Source organism: Neophocaena asiaeorientalis, unplaced genomic scaffold (genome assembly GCF_003031525.2).
Source record: "Neophocaena asiaeorientalis asiaeorientalis breed wild unplaced genomic scaffold, Neophocaena_asiaeorientalis_V1.1 scaffold32, whole genome shotgun sequence".
Classification (NCBI taxonomy): domain Eukaryota; kingdom Metazoa; phylum Chordata; class Mammalia; order Artiodactyla; family Phocoenidae; genus Neophocaena; species Neophocaena asiaeorientalis.
Window position 1 is genome coordinate 1,677,782 of NW_020185327.1, and position 14,242 is coordinate 1,692,023.

A 14,242-nucleotide genomic window follows, 5' to 3' on the forward strand; every position below is an offset into this window, starting at 1 on the left:
CTCCCCGACCTCCTGCTGCCGGGCTCCCTGCTGAGCACCTGCATGGTCTCCATCCCGTGTCCCACCTTGCCTGTGTAGGCCTGCAGCTTGTCCTAGACAGTGGGCATCCCCACCCCTCACCGGGCCAGGCACCAGCCAGCCCTCAAGCGCTCTGCTGGTGAAACTAGAGGCCAAGCCTGGGGTGAGGCCCTATGAGGCCGACCACCAGGGTCCAAGACCCTGCATGGGGTCCAGGGCAGGGCAAGGCCGGACCCCCGGCCAAGGAAAGGCTGCATTACAGTCTGGTTCCCCGAGAGAATCAGAGTCAAATGGGCAGAGGTCAGCTCTCATGGAAGCTGCCCCATGCAAGTGTCAACTTACATGCCTGAGGTGGTGGACACACAGGCCTGTAAGGGCATCCACTCAACAGACACTGGACACTTGCCGAAAAGGTGGCTGAGCTCTGAGGCTCAGCAGAGGAGCAGAGGTCTCCCCGACTCACTTTTCTTCCCTGCTTTGGACCCTAATCCCCGCATGAAGATGCTCTGAAGTGACTATTCCTAGGCTGGCAGTGCGGGAGTCCTCAAGTCCATCGAGGAAAGCACCTCACCTGTGGCTGACCTTGGCTATGACCTTGGGGAAGACCAGAGGTCTTGTGCTGTGTGTGGAGGAAGACAGTGCTGGTAGGGCAGGGGATGGTAAACGGGGCCGCAGCCGAGATCCCTCTTTGCCTTTACCCAAGGCCATTCGGACAGGGGGTGGAAGGCCCACGTGACTTCCCTCTGTTGCAGGAAGGGGAACCCCTTCCCGGGCCCGAGAGTGGGCTCTTGTCTAACACTCAGAAATGAATTGTCCGAAGAGACACACATGCTGACGAAGAAAGAGACTTTATTGGGAAGTGGCGCCCACCCGGGCAGAGAGCAGCAGGGTAAGGGAACCCAGGAGAGCTGCTCTGCCACGTGGCTCGCAGCCTCTGGTTTTATGGTGATGGGGTTAGTTTCCGGGTTGTCTCTGGCCAATCACCTTGCTTGGCCCCTGTTTGGTCTGACTCAGGATCCTTCCTGGTGGCGCGTGCATCGCTCAGGCAAGATGGGTTCCAGCGAGGAGAAGTCTGGGAGGCTGGCAGGACATATTATGGGCTGGTGTCTCCTCCCTCCTTTGGGCCCCTCCCGAATTCTTCCAGTTAGTTTTTGGCAGCAGAGCCATGTTCCTTATGGGGACCCTTTGCTGTGAGACAACTCATGCACATGGCCATCACCGTGCCTGGCCAAGGTGGGCAGTTTCAGTCAATGGTTCCCTAACACCTCCAGACAAGGGCATGGGTACCTTTCAAGGGAGGCAGGGGAGGGTCCCCCAGCACCACCTCCCTGGTGGCAACTTGAGAATAGGGTATGGCCCAGCATCCCAGCTGGAGCCCTTGATTCCGCCATCTGCTCAGCCTCTAGGGGCTGGACCAGCGCCTTCCATTTCTCCCCAGAGTCCGCTAATCAGATTCATTTTCTCTCCACCACTAGGGTGCGCTGTAGACCCCCATGCTGTGCGGGGGCTGCCAGTATCCTGCAGCAGGACAGCAGGTCCCTGGGAGGCGGGCTTTGCTTCATTCATTGCTGGGTCACCCGTACCTGGAGCAGAGCGCAGACAGGTAGGTGCCCAGTGAAAAGCAAGTCCCAAGTGAAAGGATGGCAAGGCTGGGCCTTTCCAAGTGTCCCCGACACCCTGTCTCACCTGTCTATCCACCATCTATCCTCTTCTGCATCATTTATCTATATTTCTCGAAATTTATTTTTTCTAAAGCGTCTCAAAGTAAGTTGCAGTTACGATGAGCTTTTACCTCTAAATAGTTCAGTGAGTGTTTCCTAAATGCAAGGATATTCTTTGACATAACCACAGTACAATGATCCACATTAGGGAATTGCAGGCAGCAGGGTGGGAGGCCCAGGGATGCGGAGATGGCTAGTGTGTCTGAGAAGCACTTCTGTGCTGAGGGCCCGGGAGGGGAGGGGGAGGCCAGACTGCAGAGCAGGCAGCCCCAGCAATCGAACAGGCCTGGAGCTAAGTTGAGCGAAAACTTAGCTCAAATGGGTGTTAAGTGGACCCCCTTGGCCGGGGGTCCACTTAACTTCACCTGAAAAGCAGGGGGAGCCGTGCAGACTTGCGGCCTGGGCAGCTTGGGCTCTGGTGCTCACCTTAGCCCCTGTCTCCCTGGTCCCTCGGGAGGCCACGGCGATCATCCCGGTGGTTGAGGGTCCTCGGTCCTCGGGGCTAACCCGGTCACCCTGCTCAGTGCAGCAAGAACAGAATGTACTCAGGGAGCCCAAGGAACAGGGAATGGAAGGGCAGGGAAGGAACAGAAAAAAGTGAGTGAGAATAAGGGTCTGGCACAGGCCAGGCCTGTTGTGTAACCTGCGTTGACGTCTCCCAGTGGGTGAGTCACCGTTCTGCTCAGAGGGCCCACTCCTACCATATCTACACATAGCCTTCCTGCTCCAGCCGCCTGGCACTGTCCTCCCTGCCCTGTTCCCTGGGGCTGAGCACGAGAACTTGGAGGTGTTCAGAATGGGGTTCAAATCCTACCATGGCTGCTGTGTGAGCTTGAGCAACTTGCTTGGCGTCTCTAAGCCTCAGTTTCACTCCTCTAAAGCCTGAATGGCAGTCTATCCCTTGTAGTTCGTGGTGGGAATTAGCTGGGATGGTCGGTGCCTGGGTCTGGCTCACCTGGACGCTCCTGCCAGAGTGCCTGGCACTTAGTAGGTACTCGGTAGGTGTCTGAGGGAGGTAAACCCATACGATAGCGCCTGGCCTGTAGCAGACCCTGGGGAAGTATCAGTTGTCTTATCTGAGGCCTTTAAACCATCCACAGTTACGACCCCCTGCATCTGCTCCGAGGCGGGTAACCCAGTCTGAGCCCACTGTGCTGAAGGTAATGGGCACTCTTGGCGGGCAGGTCACGGCCACACTCCCCGCCTACGTGTGTGCTCCCATCCCACAGAGACTCCTGCACATGGAATTACTGAGGAGGGGAAAGCGGGCAGCTCCAGCCAGGGGACCAAGTTGGGGTGCTGACGGAGCTCGTAGGCAGGACTGCAGAGGCTGGTACCCGGCCATGGGGGCCCCAGGCACTGCGCTGCATGGGGGAGAATGTGGGCGTGCTGATGGGAGGGGTGGGCTGCCAGGGCCCTTCCCCCCCACCCCATCCCCAGGTAAACCGACACCTGGCCCTCCTCCCGCAGGCCTGCACCTCACCTGCCTCTCTTGGCTGCTCCAGGAGATTTGAAGGTGTTGCAAATCGCTCTATGATGTTCTGGAGCCATACCAAGTCCCTGGCCCGTAGCCCAACCCCCGGGGCTTGGCGCCAGCTGCATTGCCCCTGGGAGACAAGCTGCCTTTTACGACTTTGGTTTGAAGGGCTGGGTCAGCGGCATCCTCACCTGGCTGGCAGCAGAGAGGTGCCTCTTTGAAGTTCAAGCAGAATCAAGGTGATCAGAGGTCGCAGCGCCGGGCTGCTCCCATCCCAGGCCGCAGCCACCCAAAGGTGTTTCTGTGCTGAGCGGGGTAGAGTCTAGGAGCCTGTGCTCTGGAACCAGACAGCCTGGGTGCCACTGACTCGCTGTGTGACCTTGGACAACTGCCTTGCCCTCCCTGCTCAATTCTCTCATCGGTAAGATAGAGGTGAGAAGAGTCCTCACCTCAGAGCAGGGCTGTACCAGGTAAATGAGTTAATGCAAGTAAACAGTTCCGAGCAGCCCCAACTCGTGGGTGCTGTGCAAACGTGAGCCATCACCTCGAGAATGCAGGGACAGCACAGATCCTTCCTAGGGGTGGGAGGAGGCCAGCCTTCCCTCGCCTGACCCTCCAGCCCTCTGTGATCCAGCCCTGCCCACCACCCACCCTCACATTTGACCTCTCCCTTCCTTCCACGGCAGCCCCAGGAGCTGCTGTCCTTCCCTGAGCTCCTCCACCCACCCATGCAGGCTGACTCCTACCCCCCACTTCCCTCACCACTCAGCTCAGTCATCCCCTCCTCCAGGAAGCCTTCCACTTGACCCCATGACGTGCTAGCCTCCCCCAAAGCCTGTGGGTTTGAAGAAATGGAGGCTCCGAGAGGGGTGAAGCTGCCAGAGCAGAGGGTTGGGACTTGGCTTCAGGGCTGGCCAGCTCCAAAGCTGGTGCCTTTCCCTCTAGCCTTCCTGCTTCCCTCTGTCAGGGTTTGTGGAGGGGATGCTGGAATGTTGCTGTGAGGCTTGGAGGGGCAGCAGCCATTTTGTCACCATGAGGCAATAAGCATAAAGGAAAAGCCTCTCAGAGAATTTGAAGCCAAATGTATTCTTATCTTGTACAACATCTAAAGAAGGAATGCTACTGTCACAGCCATTCAGAAGGGGAGTGTCACAGAAGCAAACACTGGCAGTGCCCACCCCAGCAATGCCCATGAGAAGGCTTTTCAGTCAATGCTCTTTCAGAATTCTGGACGCATCGGCTTATCCAGCTCTCTCTGTGCCACATTCATGCTCCAACTCACGAATGGTTGTTGGTTTTCTGATGAAGGTCTGCTCTGGGGGAGAAGGCACTGTCACAGGCCAAGAGTGGTTTCCATCATGTCCCAGGACTGCTCATCATAGACAAATGCATAGGCCTGACGGTTTACACATATGAGCCCATCCCGAGAGATGGAGCTGTGAGTGGGGTGTCCCCTAAATCAGATTTCCAAAGCCTCACTCTGTGGGACTCTTACCCGTGAGCTTGAGAACCACAAAAGATGTGCAATGCCTGTTGAGTAAACAAGGGAATAAATTTTCCCTCCCCCACTGCAGCTGGGTTCCTGAGGGCAAGATCTGCACGTGTTTCATCCCTGAGTGCCCAGAATGGGTCCCGGCCCTGGCAGGGGTTCCCAAGTGGGTGCGGATGATCAATGGCTGGTCATGGTGGGCAGTGAGACCTCCAGGGAGAGGAGGAACTGCCCAGAGGACAGAAGCCCAGTTGCTCCTGTCCACTGCTCGCGACACCTTAACTGACCCCAGGTGCCCTGGGGACCCTCAGCCCATTTCCGGAAGCACTGAAGGGACGTGTCTCTCCCAGACACCTGAGTCCCTGCCGCTGTCTTCGGCTGTGGTCTGGGGCTGCAGGTGGGTTTCCTACAGAGGAGCCGCTCTTTGAATCTGCTTTACCTTTTCCAGAGTCTTTCTCTAGAGTTTCTGAGTTCGATTTGGTTACTCATCACACAAGGGTTTCTTGAGCCCTCCGTGTGGGTAAAGATTGAGATCTGCCTGCAGACTGGATCCCATTAGGGTTCAAGTCCAGGTTTGGGTCAGGACCAGACTTGGCCTCCTGGATAAGGGTAAGGTTTAGATCCAGATTAATCTTAGAGCCAGGCCAGAGGGTCAGTTTTACTTCACGCATTTGCCCATCTCGTAGGATGTGGAAATTGGAGTCAGAGTTTATAGGACTTGACCCTCTGGGACCCCTGGGACCTGCCGCTTCCCCACCTCGGCTCCCACCGCACCTGCCAGTACAGGGCTGACGGGCTCTTGTGAGTTTTTTCCCAGGCCGTTTGGTGATGACACCAACTTCCCAAGGCCAAGGCCTTCCTAGGGCCCTGGCCTTCCACTTACTGGGCAACCTGCAGCTTTGGCCAGATGGCTGGGGGAGCAGTGCTCGTATCTGACAACCTGGCCAGGGGCACTCGCCTCCCGCCATCTTGGAGTTCCTTCACTGCCAGCCTCCCACCCTCCCCACCCTGCCTTGACCTCCAGAGATGAATGGCGATGCTGTCAGAGATTCCAGCAGAGCCAAGTCCCCGGAGCCTTGTGAGCCCAAGATTAGAGGCTGGCTCAGGGCGAGCAGACAGTTATCTCTGGTGCTCGTCCCTCTGAGATGGGGCTGCTGCACCGAGAAACACCTCAGAGCTGCTCTGGGTTTGCTCAGGTGAACGGGCCCAGGCAGCTGGGGGGAAACTGAGGGCAGGGGCGTGGGAGAGGGTCAGGGTGACAGAGGAGCACAAGGCTGGCTCTGGGGCTGCCACCTCCTTCTGGAGAGAGGGAACATGGTGTACGTGCGTGTCCTCAACCAGGAAACCTGACGCTTGTTGATCTTGAGCGCCTGCCGGAGTCTTCACCGTGGCTCTGGGCACGCACCATCCAGCCTGCGAACGCCAGATCTGGGGGCTGGCAGAGGAGAGAGGCATGTGGGACCTGGGTAGGCGTGGGTCCCTCTGCCATCAGGGCAGCCAGCGAGGCAGCACCTCCTGAGGGACGGCTGGAAAGGTCCCTCTTGAGCACCTACTGGACACCAGGCATTGCTCACAGTGCATTGGATGCATTGTCTCATTTCATCCTGGGAGCAGTTCTGCAAGGGTTCAGCCTCATTACGCAGAGGAAGGAAGGAAGGGTCAGCAAGAATCAGTTACCCAGAAAATCAAGGAGACAAGGACGCACCAGGTGCAGCATGAGTAAAAGCCAGGCCTTGACACTGTTTTTTTTTTAAAGAACACCCTTCCTGTGTGACAGAATAGAGGCCCCCACTATTTTGACCTGGGTTCACCCAAGCAGAGACTGAGGCTCCTGGCCTCTGTGTGAGACCTTTTTGGGGGAGTGTGACCCCCTGGGAGATGGAGCGATGGACAGGAGAGTGAACGGGCTGGGATGGAGTATGGATGCTCGCATGGGATTGATGGCAGACCGCTGGGTCCTGGCCCTGAGAGCCGCACACACTCTGCTTGGGGGAGGGAGGAGGGAGATTTATCCTCAGGCCCCTGTATCCCACCCTTTCCTGTTGTCACTGCGTGTCTGCCAGGCAAGGTGTGCTCAGTGGACGAAAACTCAGAGCTGGTCCCCGCAGAGGTACCCAGGTGGCTGGATCAAGAGGCAGGTGAGGTCCAGAGAGCTGTGCAGACAAAGTGGCTAATGTGTCTGGTCTCCTTATCATGCAGCTGGGGACATTGAGAGGGGACGTGAAAGGCCATGTCTTGGTGGCTGGGGACTGGTGTGAGATCACTTGACACTCAGACCACTGAGGTGACCACGGTCCCCGGCAGGTGACAGGCAGAAAGAAGGTTACCTGGCTCTGGGTATAAATGTAGAGTGTGTGTGTGTGTGTGTGTGTGTGTGTGTGTGTGTGTGTGTGTGTGTTATAGAGAGAGTTTTTGGAGCGACAGATAGGTGACCAAGAATGGAGCATGAAGACAGCCCTCTCTGGAAAGTTCTCAGGTGTGTGCACCCCATATAAGGAAGGATGCCCCCCACCCCGCTCCAGGGCTATAGGAGGTCGGAGCCCAGTGTCCAGGCCCCCATCCCAGCCTTTGGAGTGGTGTCAGGCCAGCCCAGTCCCAGCCAGTGCCGTGACATGAGTCTGTCCCGGGAGGAGAGGGGCCGGGGGCTGGGGAGCGGACAGCCCACGTCCTGGGCTGTGGAGCTGTTCCCACTGGATCTCAGGTAGCCCAGGGGCCTAGAGCGAGAATGATGAGTAACTGGGCTTCGGCATCCAAGTAAAACCTACCCCAAACCCCAGACCAAACTGCCTCGGGCGCCTGCCAGCTGCCGCTGCCAGAATCATCAATACGCATTGTTCCCCTAGACGGGTCCCCTCCGCACTTTCAACCACGAGTTCCGGGGGCGGGCTAGGTGTGCCTCACACCACGTGGACAGGCACAGCTTCGTGGGATCTGTTCCCCAAGCCGCTCTCCCCACAGCCTCCAGCGACAGGGTCACGGGGAGGAAGGTAGCTCTCAGGCTGGATCAGGGTGAAGAGCCTTCACCAAGTCCTGAAAGCTGGCTGACCTTGGCCTCGGGCTCCTCAGCTACTCAACAGGGTAATCACGTGGCCCTCGCGGTCTCATAGGGTTGGCGTGAAGGATGCAGGAACTCCTGAGAAAAACGTGGAGCCGGAGTGAAGTGCAGTGTCCCTGCTACTTCTCAGTGTGCTGGGAGGCGTCAGGCTTCGGGCAAAGGGTGGGGGGGTCCTGGTCGCATAGGCCTGGGTTCCCACGTCAGCCTCTTCTATCCAACGCATGTGACTTTCTAAGCTTCGGTTTCCTCATCTGTGAAATGGAGCCCGTGAAGCTGGAGGCTGGGCAGGCCTGGCTCTCAGCCCAGTGCCGGGGGCTGGGGGACTTGTGACCATGACACAGAGACCCTGCAAGGTGACTCTCTAGGTCAGGCCAAGCATCACGGACAGAACAGGGGCCACATCCTCTCTGGGAGGCCAACGTCAAGACACACCTCTTCCACGAAGCCCTCTTGAGTCCTTCCAGCGCTGGCCTGGGCCCCTCCTCTAGACAACTAGATCCCACGGCCTCTAGGCCATTCTCTTTAGCTCTTAAGCACTGCAGGGGATACTGTTATTGGGGTGGGAAGTGGACTGTCCAGCAGACTTGCCCCTTGCCCTATTTGAGAGGAAAACCCCTTTAATGTGATACTGGCAGGAAATAAGCCGCCCGCTGTGAAAGGGGGCAGGTGTACCCTCACCTAGTTCCTGGGCATATTGACCAGGCTTGGCCAAAAGGACACTCCCATCCAGGGCTCAGAATCTTAAGCGGTGACATCATTCAAAGGGAGAGTTGGACTCTGTTCCCCATGGCTGCGTCTGTGAGCAGTAGTCCTGCAGGCCAGCCGTGGTGGGGTGGACTTTGCCCAGAGCACCTGGGGCGGTGGCTTGGCTCTGCTTTTCGCTCCTGGCCTCCTTTGGCGCCTGCCCACTTCCTGAGCTTTGTTCTCCCACCTTCCTGCCAATTCTGAGCTCCCTGGCAGCCAGAGTTGGGTCAGGTCTCTGTTTTTCACTCAACACACGTATTTGCCTTGCATGATACCAACTGTTCCAGGTGAGCAAATACTCTTTCCCTCAAACGGATTACACCCCCTGGGGGCAGAAATGCTGCCTTCCGCCCTGATGTATCGCCCACCGAATGCCTCCCCGTGGGCATGTACACCATGGTTAATTTAATGAACACTGCTGTGTGTTATGTATGAAAGTTGTTAAGAGGGTAAATCCTAAGAGTTCTCATATGTTTTTCTATTTCTTTAATTTTATATGTGTATGAGATGGTGGATGTTCACTGAACTGACCTTGCTAATCATTTCATGACATATGTAAGTCAACTCATTACGCTGTACACCTTAAACATATACAGTGCTGTATGTCAATGATATCTCAATTAACCTGGAAGAAAAAAAAATTGTTTTTAAATCTTGTTTCTTGGTTGAAGTTTCCAAAGGTTTATATTTCCTCTCCCAGAAAAAAGCATGAGTTCCTTGAGGAATAAGAGTTTGTATTTTTCATCTTTTTATCCCTCACAGCATCCAGTGCACCTTGTTTTACTGCGCTTTGTTTTCGTGTGCTTTTTTTTTTTGCGGTATGCGGGCCTCTCACTGTCGTGGCCTCTCCCGTGTCCCGTTGCGGAGCACAGGCTCCGGACGCGCAGGCTCAGTGGCCATGGCTTACGGGCCCAGCCGCTCCGCGGCATGTGGGATCCTCCCGGACCGGGGCACGAACCCGTGTCCCCTGCATCAGCAGGCGGACTCTCAACCACTGCGCCACCAGGGAAGCCCCAAATGTGCTTTTTAAAAAATAAATTGAATGTTTGTGGCAACCCCGTGTCAAACAAGACTATTGGTGCTGCCATTTTTCCAACAGTATTTGCTCAGTTCATGCCTCCGTGTCACATTTTGGTAATCTTTGCAATATTTCAAACTTTTTCATCATTATTATATTTGTTATGGTGATCTGTGATCAGTGGTCTTTGATGTTACTAGTGTAATTGGTTGGGGCACCGTGAACCATGCCCATATAAGATGGCAAATGTAATCTATAAACGTGTGTGTTCTGACTGCTCCACCCACTGGCTGTTCCCCAATCTCTCTCCGTCTTCTTGGTCCTACCTGTTCCCTGACACACGACAATACTGAAATTAGGCCAATTAATAGCCTTACAGTGGCCTCGAAGTGAAAGGGGGAGTCAAATAAAACACTAGAAAGGAAGCTTAGTGAGGAAGGCATGTCAGAAGCCGAGACAGGCCGGAAGCCAGGGGCCTTGTGCCACAGTTAGCCACATTGTGGATACAAAGGAAACATTCTTGAAGGAAAGTGAAAGGGCTGCTCCCGTGAACTCACGAATAATAAGAAAACCAAAGTGGGGAGGGGTGTGCCTGGAGGGCTGGACACCCTTCTGGAGCTGAGTTACTTAAGAAAGAAGATGGCTTTCCCCTCTCTTTGGATTTCCAGCCCTTGGTTTGGGGCAAAAAGAAAACATCTGCACATGACAGATGAAGGAACTTGCTGTTTTTTGATTTCGCCGGCAGCACGTAGGTAAATAATTATTATCAGTTTGGCGCAGTTGGGTTCAAGGGTGACTACGTGAGTCTTTCAGTAATGATGGTTCTAGGGAAGGGGCGGGAATCTGAGTCATTCCCATAAAGTCTTAGTGCATGAAAAAGCCAGAGGCACCTCCCAGGAGCTGGGCCAGGCAGCAGAACAGGGTAGAGCTGGGTTTGGCCTTGGATTTTACAGCCAGCATCTCTGGACAGTCGCTTTCCTTCCTGACATGTTTATACAACAGAGATGGTTGTTGCCTGGATTTAATACATGTTTTACAGTTGGTTATAATTTCTGACATTGGAAATGTCCCTACGTATCATGGAGAGGTCAAACTTCCTTGAAGAGCAGAGAAGAAAAATTCCCCAGGATCGCCATGGCATTGGAAGTTGTCACTATGCTGGGCCATAGCCAACATCACTTTGGATCTGGACCCTGGATAATGTTGCAGTGTCTGGGCTAATTGTCCGTTCATTCATTTATCAGTTTATTTGTTCTACTAATTTGTTCCTTATTTATGACCCTACTTGGTTCTGGTCATTCTCCTGCTCTGATGTCCAGGGCAGCCTAGATGAAAAGATGAATAGTCAAGATGGGAAATTCTCTGCCACTTTTTCTTAATTTCCTGTGCCAGCTTGTCTTTCTCAGGCCAGGCTTTAAATATTGGTGAGCAAGGAATGCAAAAGGCAAAGCCTATCTGAACCTCACTCGGGCATGTGGTAAAATTGTGTGCAGTCTCCTTGTGGACCAGACAGAAAGAGACCATGTCAGGAGCATGGGTGTTGCCACTTTTTAGCTGTATGTCCTTGGCGAGTTACTTAGTATCTGTGACCCTCCTATCTCCTCAGCCTGCAGAGTAAGGATAAAACTAATATCTACTAGGTACCCAGAACCCTGCCAGGGCCTATGGTAAGCACACGACATGTATAATCTGATTTTTGTCTCACAACAACCATATGAAGTTAGGACAGCCAAGTCTTTCCTTTCATAGAAGAGGAAACTGGGAACTTAGAGAGGTTAGTACTTGTCCCTGGTCACAGGGCTGGTTGATGGTTTAAATGTCTGAAAACCAGTTTCACACATTTTGTTTTGTATTTTGGGTGTTCAAGGTGGAAGGGTAAATTTGGTCCCTATTAGTCCATCATGCCCTTCCAGTGTTTTGGGAAAGCTTATTCCTTAGATGGCCCCTCAGGAAGGGCTTGTAGGACAGTATTCCCCAAGTTATCATGTTCATAACATTTTTCTATGGTCTTTTTACATAGAGGTTTATTAGGTTGATGTAAAATCTGTGACACATTGTTTGAATGTGTTGGATATGTTATTCCATTGTCTTCTGGCATGAAGAATTGCTATCAAAAAGTCATATGATGACGTGGTTATATTTCCCTTTTAAGTAACTTGGTCTTTTTGCCAGGATGCCTAAAATAATTTTTTCATAAAGTCCAATAATTTTACCGGACTATATCTTGAAATTGGCCATATAGGTTACTTTCTCTAGGATCATGGTATGCTCCTACACTACGTAGTCACAAATTCTTTTATTTCAGGAATGTTCTCTCAAATTATATATTTTAGTCTTTGTTCTTTTCCTTTGCTTTCATGGACTTTCTTGAAAAGTCCATTATTATACATATGTTGTATCTTCTTTGCTTTATCTTTTACATCTATCGTTTTTCTTTCAGTCCTTATTATCTCTTTTAAAATAGTTTTTAAAATATGTCTTCCTTTCCATCTTGTCTTTATCTTAAGACATTATTGTGTTTGTTCTTTCTTGTGTTCCTTCTATTTTGGTCTTCATTTTTAAAAGATTTTTTTCTTTTTTCTAGTTATGTCCCAAGTTCTGTCACTTCTCTTTTCAAAGCTTCCTATTCTCTAGTCACCTCATTTATAAGATTTTCTAATTTTAATTTATACTTTTCTTTAATAATTTTTATCATTTTCATAATACATTTTAGCTTGCTTTTTAATATTGGATTATAACTTCTATCTCTTGTATGCATGTCTTTCTGGTGTGTTTTATTGTCTGGGGGGGATATTTATTCTCTGGTTCTTCTATATTATTATATATACATATAATACTCCCAATTCTCCTGTTTCCTCAGAATTATCTTCTTATGGGATTTGATTGGTTTTTTTTTTTCTGTTGCTTACTTTTTATCTGCAATGCATTTTTCTTGCTTTTAGCATGTAAATGTGTGTCAGAATAGCTTTTTTGGCTTCATCCCTGTAGAGTTCCCTGGTTTTTTTTTTAGAATAACAAAAAATATTTTACTGAAACATAAGATCTACAGAAGTTTCCAGACAAACCATACAAAATGTTCATAAGCTTTTACTTGAAGGGAGAATTTTACACTTGACAGCAAAGTCACAATGTTATTAGTGAGGGCTGTGATGTTTGTTTAATGTTCCCGTGTTGGTTCAAACAATGAAGCTTGTCCATCTACAGCATCTGAATAAATAGAGAGCATATTCTAAAGAACTGGTTAGCTGCTTTTAACCAGTGCAATTAGATCATCATAAAAAGAGGGAAAGGAGCCCATAAAATAAACATAAAACTACCTCCCCCCCTAAAAAAAAATAATAAAGAAAACACCCACATCCCTGCAGCTAACCCCGACAACTCTCTTCATTCACAGTGCTTTATACTTAAACCTTGATGCGGGAAACAAATAAAAGCAGAGAGGGGCCACTGTTTCTAAATGTTTCGCAGTAATCCAGATGATACTTCTAGCCTCTGCTCGTGTTTTACAGAAGTGGATCAGGACGGGACCTAGATTTGCTAATGTAATAAATGCTAATGGCTTTTATTCTGCCGTGTTTCTAAGACTATGTCCATTAAATGGAAACAAAAAAGGAAGAAGTCTTGGCAGAACAGGAGAAGTGATGCACACCTGATGATCAGATCGATTTAAACATTATTCGTGGCATATAGCCTAGTCCATGCTCTAGCTGTTTCTATGGCTTGGGCTTTGTTGCTCTTCCACTGCTCCGACTCATCATTTGCTAATGGATCAGCTGGATTGGAAGCATTTAACAAAGGCTTGATCAATAGCAGAACTGTGCGGATCTGCAGTGCTGGGGACCACTCAAAATATCTAAACATATTCTTCCCAACTTGTCTACATTAGGATGACAAATTCTGGTCATGAAACATACTTCAGGGGCTGCCACTGGGTATTCATCTGGAAGGAAGAGTTCAAGTTTAAAAGTCCCCACCTCGGGCTTCCCTGGTGGCACAGTGGTTGAGAATCCGCCTGCCAATGCAGGGGACACGGGTTCGAGCCCTGGTCTGGGAGGATACCACATGCTGTGGAGCGGCTGGGACTGTGAGCCACAACTACTGAGCCTGCGCGTCTGGAGCCTGTGCTCCGCAACAAGAGAGGCCGCGATAGTGAGAGGCCTGTGCACCGCGATGAAGAGTGGCCCCCGCTCGCCTCAACTGGAGAAAGCCCTCGCACAGAAATGAAGACCCAACACAGCCATAAATAAATTAATTAATTAATTAAAAAAAAAAGTCCCCATCTCAAAGGGGGAACCCTGGGGGCCAGCAAGGACCACATGAAAATAATGTGTGTTACTCTCATCTGGTTCTGCTTTGATGCTGGGAACTGGTCCAACCAGCAAATGCTGGGTTTCCTTGATAATCCCATGGGGCAGCCTGGCCATCTTGTCAGATCCCAAGATAAGCCTCTGGTCTCTTCTCCCTATAGCTCCCTCTTACGTTGTTTTCACAAAATGATTAAAAGCATGGCCTCACACTCTTGGAGATCTGACTATTCGCTTCCCCTCTTCTGCATTATTTTTTTTTAATTTTTAAAACTAAAAAATTTTTTATTTATTTATTTATGGCTGTGTTGGGTCTTCATTGCTGTGCGCGGGCTTTCCCTAGTTGTGGCGAGCAGGGCCTACTCTTGGTTGTGGTGTGCGAGCTTCTCATTGTGGTGGCTTCTCTTGTTGCGGAG

At 51.5% G+C, this 14,242-nt stretch overlaps 1 pseudogene; it reads right to left on the bottom strand.

Annotated features, from left to right (window-relative positions):
- Positions 1-13,188: 13,188 nt before the first annotated feature.
- Positions 13,189-13,946, bottom strand: LOC112392706 (ubiquitin-conjugating enzyme E2 N-like; annotated as a pseudogene).
- Positions 13,947-14,242: the final 296 nt, after the last annotated feature.